The sequence below is a fragment of the Panthera pardus genome, unplaced genomic scaffold (assembly GCF_024362965.1).
Source record: "Panthera pardus isolate Hobbes unplaced genomic scaffold, ASM2436296v1 HiC_scaffold_6, whole genome shotgun sequence".
Classification (NCBI taxonomy): domain Eukaryota; kingdom Metazoa; phylum Chordata; class Mammalia; order Carnivora; family Felidae; genus Panthera; species Panthera pardus.
The window spans coordinates 14,452,095-14,465,345 of record NW_026526991.1 but is presented as its reverse complement, the minus strand read 5'-3'; the positions used below and the strand labels follow the sequence as shown (position 1 = coordinate 14,465,345).

The 13,251-nt window shown below is 45.3% G+C and overlaps 1 protein-coding gene and 2 long non-coding RNA genes across 4 annotated transcripts in view; 1 reads left to right on the top strand and 2 right to left on the bottom strand.

Annotated features, from left to right (window-relative positions):
- Window positions 1–13,251, bottom strand: part of SYN3 (synapsin III) — a 466,097-nt gene that overhangs the window by 189,005 nt on the left and 263,841 nt on the right. The gene's annotated exons all lie outside the window — the stretch shown is intronic.
- Window positions 1,359–2,656, bottom strand: LOC109265479 (uncharacterized). The gene is made up of 3 exons (XR_002079207.2): window positions 2,285–2,656; window positions 1,918–2,019; window positions 1,359–1,734 (listed from the first exon to the last, which is right to left on the bottom strand). It is a non-coding gene; the product is annotated as an uncharacterized LOC109265479 (long non-coding RNA).
- Window positions 2,813–11,638, top strand: LOC109265477 (uncharacterized). The gene is made up of 3 exons (XR_002079204.2): window positions 2,813–3,315; window positions 8,995–9,057; window positions 11,312–11,638. It is a non-coding gene; the product is annotated as an uncharacterized LOC109265477 (long non-coding RNA).

Genomic DNA, 13,251 nt, shown 5'->3' with positions numbered 1-13,251 from the left:
ACTGAAGGAAGTGTGATTGATGGTGGCCACAACAGTTAGCGCATCAACAGAACTTTAACTTGCCTGACCAGGATATGTCAAGGGGTGGGGCGGAAAGAGGGCAGCCATATTACACAATTATGATGACGCACAGACCTTTCTTGGGCCTAAAAGACTTCCCAAGTCCCGAGGGGAATAGCATGAATACCTCATTGTACCCATGAAGGAGGAACTAACAAAGACTTCTTATCTTCCAGCTTCTTATGCCAGAATCAGAATTATCTCTGATATTCTGGGCCTTCATGAGTTCTCCTTTGGCTGTCTGGGCACAGGGGAGCAGTTCCTTTTGGTTGCTATTTAATGCTGAACATGGTCAGTGCCTGCTGGAGCTCCACCTTTGCCATATCTGTGATCTTCTTGAAGGCAACAGCCTTATATTCTTCATCTCTGTGTTCCTTCATCTGGCACAGGGTTTGGTGTAGATTTCAAACTCACAGAATGCTGAACCAAAGCCCAAGAGTTTGGCTAAATACAAATGGCCAAAGCCCATGGGATGTTCTTAAGGTCTTCAACCTGGGCATCTCAGACTGGTCCAGCCAGGCTGCTGGACAACAAGAGCTGGAGGTTAGTTTTAAGGTAGTGGGCTATGGCTTTCCTGGAGACACTCTGGACATGGAGGGACACTATAGGAGCACATGGCCAAGCCTAGTCAAAGCCTGGTTGAGAGAACAGAAATGTACAGTGTGGAGACCAAAAACTGACAATTAGTCTAAAGGGCCAGAAGCCAGGATTGAGTTGAGTAAAGCGCCAAGACTCCAGAGATGTCATTTGAATGAGAAAAGGTCCAAAAATAAACGTAGATTCTCTAGGGTTATTGCTGCCATGGTCTGTGGGTATATACAGAGTGGCTGAATCTGCTGCCTTAAAAGGCCTGAGCTAGGTGAATAGATATAATCCCTTGTCTGGTGTCTCAATGTCAACAACTTGGGGGCATCTTTTCACATAGGAGTAATCTAAAAAATCCCTGAGCCTTGATTAGGCCAGTGAATGGTGTATAGTGGATACATATATGTAAGATATATTTTGGGGAGTGTTTGTAGCCAAACCAAGACCAAAAACTTCTCCCTCCCCACCATCTTAACTGCCCACCTTTATCTCCAGAAGCAGGGAATAGGTGGGGAGAGGGGAAGGGCAGCTGCTGTTATACATAATATATTCCCAGCTATTCCAGCTTTCATACATATGACCAGGGGCAGGCACTGACCCAAGCTCAACCAAATCAATACTCTAGGCACTTGGAATTGGTAGAGGGAGGAAGGGAGACAGAGAGAGAGAGAGACTGACAGACAAACAGACAATTACGGTATGAGGCTGGCCTTGCAAGGGCAGGCATGCTTCATGCTGCATGGATCTGAGAAGCAGAGGAAGCCCATCTTTCAAGGTAGAAGAAAGATAAAGCAAATGCACAGAGCAGGGATGAGACCAGAGGCGAGAATGTCTCCTGATTCTAGACCATTTCTGAACTTATTGTTGTCTCTGGATTCCATGAGATACTCCCTATGCGTCTTAGGCTAAATCTCTGACTAAGCATGCTTCCTTACATTGGTTTCTGTGTTTTCTTATCCAAGAGTCCCACCTAATACTCCATGCATCTCCTCCGTGGTCTTTGACTCAAAGTTGCACTCAAAGTTGACTCTCAGGGTAGATAAGGTCTTTCGTATCCATTCCACGTTCATTCTAATATGTTTGCTTGTTCTGAAAGAATCAGGAAAAGCTAAAACTATATCCATAGACATCTTTTTGAGCTAGAGTCTAAGTGTGGTTTAGGTCTCCCTGATTATGTGCACCTGTACAAGATTTGGGAGGCAGAAGCAGGGGAAGGCCACATTCCTGTATCTTCCTGTGGAAGCATTCACAGAGGACTCTGGTTCTGGTTACCTGTTTTGTATGTGCTGAAGGATAGGACATCAAGGCATCTGCGTTCTGCAGGCTCTGGCATCAGATGAAGTAGGTTCAAGTCCCAACTCTGCCACTTAAAAGCTGTGAGATGGGCAAGTGCCCTCTCTCTGTGCCCTGACCCAAAACCTGACCCAATTTTTTAACCAGAAAAATGAGGATAACGATGGTATCTATGCCATATAATTGTTATATAAGTTAGCTTGAGATAATGAATATAAAGTCCTTTAAGGAAGGGACTGGCACAAAGTAAATCCTCAATTAATGCTAGCTGTTATTATGATTACTACAATTAGTAGTTCAAACCCATAATGTCACAGTGGGAAGCAAAATAATTTGTGTAAATCACCTAGCACAGGCTGGTACCTTCCCATCTCCTTTCTAGCTTCTCTCCATATCTAGCCCTGGAAGTTCTGATTAGCTAAACGGGGCCCTGTCTTATTCCCAACATAGTTGCTAATGATCAGAAAAAGAAGGCCAGATCCTGAAGTGTCACCATCAGCTGACTCCTCTGCTGCCTCCCACACTGGCTTGTGAATCATGGTCAGCAGACTCTAGCAGCCAGAAGGGTCACTGGGTCCCCCAGCCCACTGGTGAGTAGGGGCTGCAAACATTTTCATCGCCATTATGAGCTAATAGCTGGGTCTCCGACTCATGTCTAAGGCCTCATACTGCTCCAGCCTGCATCCTTATCTTGGTTTACTGAAACAGCAGAGAGCTGCAGTTGGCTGACCTGAGGGCAGAGAATGGGACCAAGATGTGCAAAGGTGGCCTAGAGGAAGGGAGGATGGAGAAAAAGGGCTCCTGGCCTGCAAGTCCTATTTGGAGGATGGAACAGGGCCATACCTGTCATGATCTCCGAGAATTGGACTTAGAACTCATCTAGCCCAACTGTTTAAAGTTATTTGTTATTTTAGTTTTAAAATCTACTTTGCTGAAGTACAATTTACATGTGAAAGAAGCATTGATTTTAAGTATTCAGGTCTGGGAGTGTCCACAAATGGATCCATCCATGTGACTATTCTCACAATCAGAATATAGAACACTTCCATGATCCCCAAATTCCATTGTGCCCCTTTTACAGTGAGACTCCATATTAGTCAGGATTCTCCAGGGAAACAGAACCAATAGGATATATACAGATAGACATAAAAGGAAATTCATCATAGGAACTGACTCATGCAGTTATGGAGGCAATAACTCTCATAACCTTCCATCTGCAAACTGGAGACCTAGGACAGACAGTGGTGTAATTTAACCCAAGTCCAAGGGCTTGAGAACATGGGGAGCTGATGGTATAAGTCCCCATCCGATTCTGGATGTCCAAGAGCCAGGAGCGCCAAAGGAGGAGGGCAGGAGAAGAAGAATATCCCAGCTCAGGTAAAGAGAACAAATTCCCCCTTCCTCTGCCTTTTTGCGGGATCTTGTTCACTTAGTCTACCAATTCGAATGCTAATGTCTTCTGGAAAGATCCTCACAGACACACTCTGAAAGAGTGTTTTATCAGCTATCTGGGCATCCCTTGGCCCAGTCAAGTTGACACAAAGCATTAATCATCACAGACCGCATACTCCAGGCCTTAAGCACTTACCTGGTTTTTCTGCCACAGTAGATTAGGCTAGTCTTTTCTAGAGTTTCATACAAATAGAATTAGTTTGTACTTTTGCATCTGACTTCTTTTGCTCAGCCTAGTTTTTGAAATTCATTTATATTGTTGCTTGTATCAATAGTTAATTCTCTTTTGTTGCTGAATAGTATTCTGTAGTATAGAATACCTCCCCCCCTCATTCTAATAATATTTCCCAACATTATTGGATACTTATAAAACAATACATGCTAATAATTTGTACAGAATGCTAATAATTTGTACAGATTTTCTTCCCAAATTCCCACAACAATCTTATAAGTACTATTAGTATGCTCTTTTCATGGATAGGAAAACTGAGGCTCAAGAGAGATCATGTAATTGCCTCCAAACACAGTGTAAAAGTTGGAACAAATATTTGAATCAGGGCAGTCTGATTCTAGAATCTATGTCTTGAGAATCATGCTCTACTATCTCCCATTTTACAGATAGAGAAACAGAGGCAGGAATGGAAGCAATTTGGTCAGCATTATGCTGCAAGTCAGAAGCAGAGTATTTAATATTTTGGGAACCCAAGGGCCCAGATTTCCAGCATATCATGTAGCCTCCTTTGAAAGAGGCTCATAGACCCAGCCAGTCCCTTTCTTACTTGCTTGAAGCCTGTGCATTCTTTAATGCCAAACTCAAACATGTACTGATTACCAGATTAGGGCCAGGCAATGTGCTAGGTCCTGGTCACATCATTAAGCAAGCAGACATAGCTCTCTGGAAATAAATCAATGGATCCAAAAAACAAAAACAAACAAACAAAAAAAAAAAACAGCTACAGAAGCATAGGAAGAGAATTGCAAACAACAGTTCTGGGTTTATGTGTATGCTAAATTTAACACATTCAATGATGTTACAGACCCAAAACGAGCTCCAGACCCAACTGATATTTTTACAGAGCAATCATTCTAGGTCAGCCCCATCCTATATATTGTCATATTCATCACCCAGAACAATCTCTTGAGGTAGGTACTCTTAGTATTTTCCATTTTGCCAAAGAGGAAACTAAGGAATAGTGGGGCTAAGTACCGCGACTGAGTAAAGCCCTTTGAATCTTTTCTATAGATGGTCTCATTGTTCCCAAATCGTCCTTGAAATGGGGTGAGGAAACAACCTATTCTAACCCACCTAAATAATTATGGCAGAGATGCTATTAACCATCAAATACCCCAGTGCTTCCCCACATTTCCCATCCTCTCCTGAAGCCAGGCTTGGGCCCTTGGACCAGTTCTGGCCAATAGACTATGCGCAGAGGGTTTGGGACATCACTTCCGGGTGGAAACAGTTAAGAGCTGAGGTACCTCCTCCATCTCTCCCTTCTTTCCTATTGTGGTGACTGTAGAGACTACCTGTTCTACATGGTGTAGTTACCAGATGGGGAGAACTGCCTGACCCACATCAGAGGTCACATGAGCAAGAAATTAGTCTTTATTGTGGTAAGCCACTGAGATTTCAAGAGTTAGTCTGTTGTAGCATTTGAACATCAATTGTCCTGACTAATACAGTAATGATAACCACAACTAATGCCATTTAATGTTTACTCTGCTCCAGGCACTGTGCACTAAGCACTCACATCTGACAGTTCCTCAAATTTCTTACCTTTCTAGTTTATCTACATACTTAAGAGATACGCAGGCTCCAGTGGGCTCTGGATTTGTTAATGACCTATGAGCCAAAAAGACTTTCCCTTGGAGGCAGAATTCTCAGGCCTAAGCAATTCTTTTACCAGAGATAATACAAACATTTGAACAAGTCTGAAGAAAGTAGAATCCACACTTATTTCATCAAGGGGCAAGAAACACAGGGCTCACATGGGAAATAGAAATCGAAAGGCCTTTAAATGTACTGGATGGGAAAGAAAAGGGGCCCCAAGGAGACTTCTTCTCTCCCTCCCCATTAGTAAATGCAGGGTGCCAAAAGGAAGCTCTTGCTGCATGACGATGAATATGAAGAAAGTTCTTCCTGGAATCTGATCTCCTGTAAAAAACGAATCCCATCAGGTTATTCCGAATAGCTTGCTCCCAATTGCACTCAGGATGAAGTGTGATGTCCAGAGCCCCCAATTTAAGTTTATAGGTAGGCTTAGGCTTTGGAAGAGGGAACATGTAAGCTAGTATTAATAAGTGAATAAGAGGTTGTTAGCCAGAGACATGAAGGACAGAACGTTCCATAAAGAACAGTAGGCAAGGCATGGGGTTATTTAGAGGGCTTGGCATGTTTAGAGACTGTCAGAAAGCTCAGTGTGGCTGGAGCATAAGGTATGACAGAGGCAGAGCTGGAGTCTTAGGTGGTGGCTGCACTGTTGGGGGAGGCTGAACCTGGTCTGGTGCAGCCTGTAACCTTGAAGGTGAATGGGTCTAATCCTAGGGTCAGTTAGGAGCCCGCTCACCTGCGCATACAAGCCCAACCTTCTAGCCATTCTCAGAGTAGTAAAGGTGATATTTTCATTGCTATCTGCTCATTCTTTTTCCTTATTCCTTCATTACTTCTGAATTTTGTCAGAAAAGAGGGGTGTTACTTTTTGTGTCCCTTCAGAGACCCCCAAATAGGTACTGCTTCCCACTCCATATCATAGATGAAGAAACCAAGGCTCAGAGCATTGAAGTCATTTGAATCTGGTGACAGCCAGAACTCACAGCCACCTGGTACATGCAGGTATGGCTGTACTAACTGTTACATTATTTAGGTATTTCTGTAGTGGTTATTAATTAGCTACCACTCTGACTACCTCGTCTTCACTCCCATCCTGTGGTTCAAAAGCTAAAACAATACCATTAGGCACAGCAGGGGCTTTCTGCCTTCTCTATAAAGCTATAGTTGACTGGTGAATTCCTGGGCCATGCCAGCTGTTGAATATTTTGAGTTACATCAGCCTGGTTACATGGCTGATGGATACCAATGGCAGAGTCTGAACCCACATCCAACTGTTTCTAATGCCTGTACTCTTTCACACTATAAGCCGCTTCATACCCAGACATGGGAAAACAGTCCTGCCACCCCTGCACATGCCAGGTCACCACAGGGACTAGGGTTCAGCTTTGGAAGACAGACTTGCGAAGGACAGGGAAGACCTGGAATTTGTCCAGAAGAGAGTGACAGGGTTGAAGGGGGACTTGAAACGACATCATATAAAGAAAGGAATGCAGAACTGGGGATGTCAACTTGGAGAAGAGAAGATTTACAGGAACCTGGAGGACTATCTTCATATATTTGAAGGGCAGCTGTGTGAAGAGAGATGGAATTTGCACCAATTGGTGGACTTAACAACCAGTTCAGCCCTCATGTGGTCACTGGGTAAATAGTTTCCAGGTACCTCTTCTTTGCAGGTGTTAAATTAGGTCTGGGGGCTGGGGCGTACGATGTTGAAAATACATTTCATTTAATTTTATTTTTTAATGTTCATTTGTATTAGAGAGAAACAGTGTGTGAGCAGGGGAGGGGCAGACAAAGACAGGGACAGGATCTGAAGCAGGCTCCAGGCTCTGAGCTGTCAACACAGAGCCCGACACAGGGCTCGAACTCACAAGCCGTGAAATCATGACCTGAGCCGAAGTTGGACACCCAACTAACTGACTGAGCCACCCAGGCGCCCCAACAATGTTGAAAGTAATTAAGAGGTTGCCACTAATGGAGGAGACAGAAGTGTTGGAGAAATTTGGAGAATGGAGCTCGGAAACCCTGAAGCCCATTGGGAGACCTGGCAAGGCTCTTGGAGGAGACAGGTTTTGATCAGAGTCAGGGAATGTGTAGGAGGCTGTCAGTCAGAGAATGGAAGAGAGAGGGAATAGCACATTCAAAGTAATGGAGCCAGAAAACAGTGCAACATTTACAATGAGACCAGGACTGTGGCTGGAATATAAGGCTTGTGGGATAGAGGTGCAGCTGGAGACAATGTGAGGGGGTCTGAGGAGTAAGGAGACAGTCCCAAGGGGAATGAGGAAAGGGCAGGTTGTGACAAATTATTGTCATTGAAAGCACTCAAGGGCCAATGGGAGGGTGGCTTTGAAGGGAGGTTAGCAAACACAACCCAGTAACCAAAGTGGTCAGATGTGATGGCCTTGATAATCCACTACAACCTTGGGCTTTTCTGAGAACTAAAGATAACAGTCCTGGGAGGGGCAGCAAAGGATGGAAGGAGAAGGTTTGGACCCACTATGGTGGTTCTGTAGATAAATGTTCCCATTCTGGCTTCCGCTAATTTTATTTCCATGTGGCTGAGAACAAGGGAGAGTCTAGTCTTTATTCTGGGAATCAAGAATAGGTTCCAAATGTCTTTCACTGGGGAGGAGGGGCATGGAGAAGAGGTGACAATGACAGGCTGGTACATACATGGTAACTGTTCTCAGCATTTTATGTTGGTTAGCTCATTCAGCCCCCACACTGAAACTGTGCCTATTTTACAGATGAAGAAACTGAGGCAGAGGGAGGTTATGCAAGTTGCAGAAAGTGCCAGATCTTGGATTCAAACCCAAGGGTTCTAACTCTAGAGCTCAGTTCTTAACTACTGTACCACAATAGTGTGAGTTCTGCCCTTGTGGGACAGGCTTCTATTTTTTATTATTAAACAGAACTCTCAGCATTAGTACCGACCTTTATTTGCCCACAGATAAATTAGCAGGAGATGGAATTCACTTTATGGGTGGATTTCTCACAGGGTCTCTTTAGGGAACATCCTCTCTAAGGTATGTTATTTTTATTTTATTTATTTAATTACAATTTTTGTATTAAGTTTATTTATTTTTGGGGAGAGAGAAAGAGGGAGAGAGAGAGAGAGAACACATGTGGGGGAGGGGCAGAGAGAGAGGGAGAGAGGTAGGTAGGGGGAGAGAGAGAGAGAGAGAGAGAGAGAGAGAGAGAGAGAGAGAGAGAATACCAAGCAGGCTCCACACTGTCAGCACAGAGCTGATGCGGTTTGAGTTCACAAACCGTGAGATCATGACCTGAGCTGAAACCAAGAATCAGAAACTTAACCGACTGAGCTACCCAGGTGTCCCCTCCAAGGTTTGTAATAACCAGATGATAGCAGTGACCCAAGCCAAGGGTTCCAAACTCTTACTTGATAAATATGATAAAGCAAATATGAAATTAGTTTTTTAAGCCACATAATTATCTTGCTAGTTTAAAACTTCCCATTTTACCAGATAGGAAGTTAAAGCTCTAGGCACCTGACCACACAGCCCACAATGGCTCCTATGCCTCAGCTTGCACTCTCATGGGATCTTCCAGAAACTTTCAGAAAAGCAGTGCACAGAAAGGGCAAAAGACCTGGTCAAAGCAAACTGTCTAGCTAGCTCAGCAGTGAAGGAAAGGGAGAAAGGTCAGGGGGAATGGGAAGTGGTGTGATAATCATCACCATGGAAGCTGTTTGAAGGTGTTTGAATGCTACTCTTGGACCAAGCAGAGACATGTTCTATGCCACTTTACAGATAAGGACACAGAGGCTCGGAGAAGAAAAGCAAGCCACTGAAGGTTGCCCAGTGAGGAAACAGGTGAGCTGGGATTAGAATGTAGCTCTACCTGATTTCAAAGCCCATTTCATCTCTTTGGGTTGATTTTCTCATCTGCAAACTGAGCAGTCTACATTATTGACAACTCTCCCACAATGCACAGTGTGCTTTAAGATACTCCATCTACTCATGACATTAACAGCAACACCAACCACAAAAACAGCTAGCAATGGAAAGTTACCAGGTGTCTGGAAGTGATCTAAGCATTTTACAAGTATTAGTTCCTTTAATCCTCACAAAGGCCCTGTGAAGTATGATAACTTCCATTTATAGAGGAGGAATCAGAGACATTAAGTAACTTACCTAAAGTAACATCGGACTGCCTATTAAATAATAATGAATAACTGCAAGTCAATAAAACCTTTTGGGTTAATCAAAGACTTCTACAATCATCTATCAGTTAATCAATATGAGATAATCAGTATTTTTTTTTTTTTTTTGAGAAGAGAGAAAGACAGAGGGAAGGGGCACAAGTGAGCAAGGGGAGGAGAGACAGAGAATCCCAGAAGGGACAGAGAGAGAAGGAGAGAGAGAAGCATGGCTCACCCAGAGTGGAGCTCGTGTTCGCCTGAAGGAGGGCTCATGTTCACCTGAAGTGGGGCTCGTGCTCACCCAGAGTGGGGCTGGTGCTCACCTGATGTGGGGTTCGAACTCATGAACAATGAGATCATGACCTGAGCTGAAGTCAGATGCTTAAAGACTGAGCCACCCAGGCCCCTGAGATGATCAGTATTTTTAAGGCTATTTCAGTGACCCCCTGCATGAGTATAAAGGTATGCCTCACATGTGGCTTTGGGAAATATAGGAAATTGCTGATGGATTCCTATGGGCTGATGGAGGGTGTTGGGTGGGTGGGGCCCATGTTGGAAGTCACAGGGTCTAATGCTTAATATGCCAGCTCTGTTTTGGAAAAATCTCATCAGCAGTACAATCGTTGGCTGGCCTCTGCAGACAACTCTGAGCTATCCTGGTGCCCCAAGCCAGCTAGTAGCCTGGATCCCCTTCTCACCGGGGGCAGAACACACAGGGAAGCATGACTGAAGGCAGAGGAGAGGGAGGGGAGTGTTAGGGAAAGAGAGGGACGGAAGAGAGAAGCTGATGGCTAAGCCAGCTGTTGTTGGTTGTTGCCAACCTGTTTGGAAAGATGTAAACCTCATGCGTTCCACGAATTTCACCAAAGTCTTCATGTGTTTGAAAATAAGAGCTGCGCAGATCAACCACTATCCCACCTCAGGCAGATAGAGGGCTTTCAGCATCCCTGGGTCGCAGGTGACAAGTCTTCAGCTACCTCCTCACCACAGATACCAATTGACACAGGTGAACTTGAATGCCCAGCTGGACTGTCAACCTTTCCCACCTCTGCCCTGCTCCTTCCCTCTTGGACTTCAAGCTACCTGAGGCACCCCTGGGTGTGTGTGGGAGGCAGTGATTTGGTCTTCCTGGGGTCCAAGCCTCTCCTTTGGGGCCCCTTTCCTACTAGGTGGTATCCAGGGGCAGTAGGTATCATAAAAAACCCAGTTCTGAGGTCCGACATACCCAGATTGGAATCCTGACTCACCAGCTGGAATCTTGAATTGTGTGGTTGTGAGCAACCCCAGTTGTGTGATCTTGAGCAAATGAAGACTAGGATATACTTTGCCAGTGTGGCGAAGGGATTATTAATGAGGTGACCCACTTGGGGTCCTCCCAGGCCACTCCCTCTCTTCTGTGCAAACCAGCTGTCAGAGAGTGGCTTGTCCATCACTCCCCTACTCTCAAAAGTTAGGGACCAGCGAAGTCCAGATGCTATGTCCTTTCATTGTAATAGAGAACAAGCAAGTCTATGAACATGTTTATCAGAAGTTTAAGCAAATCTCTTTCCTTCTTTGGGGTCTCATCTTTTCCTTCTAAATGTGGAAATGGGTAGCTGCTTCCTGAAACCCTTCTGAGTTTGAGACTACGAGCACTCCTAGCAGCGCCCCACCCCCCCCCCACCAAACTAAAATGTAATAGCAAAGTCACCAATGGAAGTCATTGCTCTTTGACAGCTGTTCCATTCTTTCCATGTCTACTTAGTGAATGCCTAGCACTTTGTACTCAGGACTGTGCTAGGTACCGAGGGAGCTAAAATGCCATGTAATAACAGTTCAAACAGACCCCTGATTCATAGAGGGCTTACTGGGTGCCTGCTGTGCTAAGCTCTTCATCTATTTAATCTTCAGAATCCAATCTTGCTGTCACTATGCCCATTTTATAGGTTCCGTCATTGCCCAGGCACATGACTAAGAAGTAGAGAAGGTCAAATCCCAGCCTGGATCTAGCTGACCCTAAAGTCCACGGTTTCACCCAATACTCTGGTGAGTGCCTCCTTTTCCGCACCGTCACCAAGAAGTGATGGCTCCCCGTGTCAGCGAGGAAACAAGGTGTCAGCAGACAACAGTCTGAGGACTAACGATAGCAATGGGAATAGCAGTGACGATGATGGTGTGGCTATTGCCTGTGCTGCAGCAAGGAGGTCTGGCGGGAGACTGCTGGGCCATACAGATCAACAAAGGGCTGGAGGGAGCAGACAGCGGGATTGCAGTGGGACTTGGGCTTGTCCAGGAAGACTTTCTGGAAGGTGGAGGAAGGGACTGGTGTGCTCCCAGTGCCCAGTCCCTGCCACACTCTGTGCTAAGTATTTTAGAGAAGTGACTGCTATGGTTGCTCTATGAGGGAAGAAACTTGGTTCCCATCAGATGGGTAAGGAATTAAGAGCCAGAAAAGGACAGTGTGAGGACCCAGGATTGGAACCAGTTAAGTGGGGATAAGAGCGAGACAGAGAAGTACTTCCTCTAAACCCCGAGCTCCCAGCACCCAGCTCCTCATCCAGAGCAGATAGACAGCATGGACTTTGCTTTTTTACTAATCCTGACTCCAGTTTCCCCATCCACACCCTCCGTTCCCCTTACTTACGCTGGCTGTGAAGTCACTGCCTATTCCTGCAAACTGCTGCACATCTGGAGGGGTGGACTCCACCCTTCCTCAAACCACAAGTTCGAGGGAGGGACTGTCACTGACTGATGCCTCCTTTTTGTCTCTTCTCTGAAACTTCTTCTTCCTTTCTTGCCAAGAGAATGTGCAGCTTTGGGCAGGGGCTTTGTCAGATTTCTCAGCAGCATCTCCTCCCACTGGCCCAGGAACTGGAGGCTGGGAACCCAGAGAGGTCTGCAAGAGTCAGCTGCTGTGCAGCCCTGGGCTAGTCAGAGCAAAGCTACGTGGTGCCTCTGAGTACCTGCATAGCCTTCTTGCACAGGGGAAGGGGCAAGGAGGGGAGAAAGGAGAGACAGAGACAGAGACAGACAGACAGACAGACAGACACAGACAGACATATACGCATTGGAGAGACAGAGCAGAGAGAGAGGGAAAGAAAGAGAGAGAAACAGACACCACAGAGAAAAAATACAGAGACAGAGTAGGGATGGAGAGAGTAGGGGAGAAAGGCAGAGAGGAAGACAGAGATAGAGACAGGGCAGAGAGGGGGAAAGAGAGAAACAGAGAAGGGAAGGAGAAGAGAATAGGGGAGAAAGAGACAGAGACAGAGAGCGAGACAGAGAAGTACTGGAGAGAAAGACTCAGAGAGACATAGAGAGGAGGACAGTGAGCTATGGAGAGAGAGAGCAGGATGACAGAGGCAGGGCCAAAAGGCAGAAAGGATAGAACCTGTCCAGAGACGACACTCAGCCACATGCCAACCAGTAATTTCTGCTTCTAGAAGGCAATGTCATAAAAGAAGAGAAAAGAGAAGAGGGCAAGGAAATAGTTACATACTTTTAGTAATAAAATGGACTTAGAAGTCAAATCATGATGTTGACTAAGGGCTCCCTAACTTCTGAAATCAATTTCCCAGCCCCAGAATCACATTTTAGGGATTGTTGTCCAGCCTCAGTTTCCTTATCTGTAAAATATGTTAAACGATAGTGGCTTCACATGGAAGGTTGAGAGGCATATGGTAGGCTGTGTAAACTATAAAGTGCTGTGGAAAGACAATGGGCAGAAGAAAAGGAAGCTCTAAGAATCCCCCTCTGGATTTTTTTTTCAAGACCAGCTGGTGTCCTTTTCCAGGGAGCTGATCTGATTGGAAATGGGTGCTCAAGAGACACTGATCTTCACATAAAAGCTGCCTAATGTGTCCCATAGACCTACCTGGGTGACCTG